We start from the raw sequence: 3,507 nt of genomic DNA, 5'->3' as shown, positions 1-3,507 counted from the left end.
AGCGCGTAGCATCATCTGTGGATAAATCAACACCTAGCGAAGCGTAGCCTTCAGGGGGCTGGACTAGCATGCTAATGAGCGCCATACATCATGTCGCTATCTGTGCTAATCATACTGAGCGCTATATTTAGCCACTTAGCTTCAATTAACATCCATTTTTCGTGGGCCTAATCAACACTTATGACATTGCTGGGGGGACAAGGTCAGTGTGTGTGTGTGTGTGTGTGTGTGTGTGTGTGTGTGTGTGTGTGTGTGTGTGTGTGTGTGTGTGTGTGTGTGTGTGTGTGTGTGTGTGTGTGTGTGTGTGTGTGTGTGTGTGTGTGTGTGTGTGTGTGTGGGGGGGGTTAGCCCTACAGCTACATGGCTAACGTAGCCCTCTCAGTAAGCGGTCCCTTAGCCCGTCCTGGGGCCGTTCACGTGGACCAGATATTGATCTGGAAGGGCGGACATGCAGCCCCTGATCAGACTGATCAGAAGGGATATGGAGGATACAGGGATAGGATCAGGTGACGGATGATGGGCAAACACTATGTGAATCAGAACCTCTCCATCAGACCAGACGGGGAACAGACAAGGAATCATGAAGCAGAGGAGAAAGAAACACACACATGTCTCTGTCTGTCTCTCTCTGTCCCTGACTGTGTCTCTCCCTGACTGTCTGTCTGTCTGTGTCTGCATTCTGCTCATTCTCAGCCCATCTATTGGTCGGCCACCGGCTGTCTCTCCCTGACTGTCTCTCTCTCTCTCCCCGTCCGTCTGTCTCTCCCGTCCGTCTGTCTCTCTGACTCAAGCTCCCTCTAAGCCCCTCTCTCTGATTCTCGGTTTCCTCCCCGTTCTGTGGGTGTGGTGTCCGTCCGTCTCTCGCTGTAATAACGTCTGCCCTGCAGTCCGCAGTCCACCACCACATGTGGATCCCGACTGGAGAATCCTTTATTCAGAAGTGTCTTTTCAGCGCAGCCTGTGTGTGTTTAATGAACTCTCGGAATAAATTGGATTCTGTGCGTCAGTGGCGCTGCGATGATTAAATCCTGCAGTTCAATTTTCTCTTTGTGTCGTCGTGGTTCTCCTATCACACAGCATTAGCCCCCCCCCCCCCCCCCCCCCCCCCCTGCTTTGGTTAATTGGTATTTTCCAATTAAAGAGATCAGCTCAAGCTGAGATGAAGAACGCTCTCGCTCGCTCCACGTTTACACCCCAAGTCTCTCTCTCCCTGACTCCCCCCCCCCCCCCCCCCCCCCCCCGTGGACTGGCCTTCATAACCCAGAGGGTAAACTTCACTGTTTTTGTCGGCTGTTTATTCATGAGCTGACCCCGATGTCCAAATAAAGTACAAAGAAAGGTCATTAAGGAGCAGGTAGGGGTTAGACAGTACAGAGACAGGTCATTAAGGAGCAGGTAGGGGTTAGACAGTACAGAGACAGGTCATTAAGGAGCAGGTAGGGGTTAGACAGTACAGAGACAGGTCATTAAGGAGCAGGTAGGGGTTAGACAGTACAGAGACAGGTCATTAAGGAGCAGGTAGGGGTTAGACAGTACAGAGACAGGTCATTAAGGAGCAGGTAGGGGTTAGACAGTACAGAGACAGGTCATTAAGGAGCAGTTAGGGGTTAGACAGTACAGAGGCAGGTCATTAAGGAGCAGGTAGGGGTTAGACAGTACAGAGACAGGTCATTAAGGAGCAGGTAGGGGTTAGACAGTACAGAGAGAAGTCATTGAGGAGCAGGTAGGGGTTAGACAGTACAGAGACAGGTCATTAAGGAGCAGTTAGGGGTTAGACAGTACAGAGACAGGTCATTAAGGAGCAGGTAGGGGTTAGACAGTACAGAGACAGGTCATTAAGGAGCAGGTAGGGGTTAGACAGTACAGAGACAGGTCATTAAGGAGCAGGTAGGGGTTAGACAGTACAGAGACAGGTCATTAAGGAGCAGGTAGGGGTTAGACAGTACAGAGACAGGTCATTAAGGAGCAGGTAGGGGTTAGACAGTACAGAGACAGGTCATTGAGGAGCAGGTAGGGGTCAACTGTACAGTCCCAATGTCTACAGTCTACAGGTAGACTGTAGACATTGGGGATCGAACCCAGAACCTTTGGGCTGGGACTGACGATTAGAGTCTCCTGCCTGGTGTGAAACAAACCACTTTCCTTGTGCTCCTCAGGCGACTCAGAGACACGACGCACAAACTGCAGGTCTGCAGGGGAACACGAACGCACAACCGGGGCTAAGAACACTGACACACACGTAGAGGGAGGCTACACACACACGCGGAACAACAAACACACACAAACACACACAAACAAACACACACACACACATAAGTCGATAAACGGCTGCTATAACAAAAGGAAAGGTAAGGCGACAGAACCGAAGAGCTGAGGCATCAGGGCCCAGATGGTGAGCAGGTCTCCACTACGATCCAAACCATCTGAACCAGGAGATACCAGAACGTTCTCTGAAAGCACGAGGAACAGACAGAGTAAGGCCTGTTGATCCCTGCTGGACTGCCTCCAACCTGACCAGTGGGACTGGGACATGATGGCTCACCTTCTCCTCCCAGTGGTCGGACATCACTTCCTGTCCCGGAAGACAGGAAGTGATGTCAGAGGGGAAGACCCCTGAGAACAATAGGGGGCAGAATGCCTGGCAGAGCCCAGATGTTCTGCAGTTCCTCGGATCATAATTCATCATCAAAGGAACACACCTGGGTCAGAGGGGCTGGCATTCACTGATTAGCCCTAACGACTTTAACACACACACACACACACACACACACACACACACACACACACACACACACACACACACACACACACACACACACACACACACACACACACACGGGGGTAACTTGTAGATAACTTACAACACACTGGGTCTTTAAGGAGGCAAGTGTTTATGCAGTGGTCCCGGACAAAGTCCCCTCTACCTCAACTGGTGGAGCAAGGCCCCAACACTGCCAGGGTTAGGGGTTAGTTCCCCACTGGCGTTGTGAGTCGCTGTGGATAAAGATCTCCAGCAGGGGGCAGACATACGAGAACAGATAAGATGTTCGTTATTAATTACAAACAGGAAGTTCGCAAATTAAGTCGTCAGTCAATTAGTGGGCGGGCTTTTTTCTTTACTTGATGACAAACACATGAGGGGAAAGGACCGCGTTCCCTTTGAGTGGGGGTGACCTGACTTCCTGACGGCCCCCAGTCCACTACCTGTTTTAAAAACACTAACCCTGACTGACGAGGACCCCACGGTCTCACACACACACACACACACACACACACACACACACACACACACACACACACACACACACACACACACACACACACACACACACACACACACACACACACACACACACACACACACACACACACACACACACCCCAACCTCTGGAACAACACTGCCTCCTAGTGGGAACCAGGCAGTACTGCATCAGAGTAAACAACAGCGTTCCTGTTTGCTGTTGTTGAAGGCCATGTTCAGAAACTGAACATGGCCATTAAAATCT

This window comes from Gadus macrocephalus, chromosome 8 (genome assembly GCF_031168955.1).
Source record: "Gadus macrocephalus chromosome 8, ASM3116895v1".
Classification (NCBI taxonomy): Eukaryota; Metazoa; Chordata; class Actinopteri; order Gadiformes; family Gadidae; genus Gadus; species Gadus macrocephalus.
The sequence above is the reverse complement of the archived record's forward strand: the minus strand, read 5'-3'. Positions refer to the sequence as shown.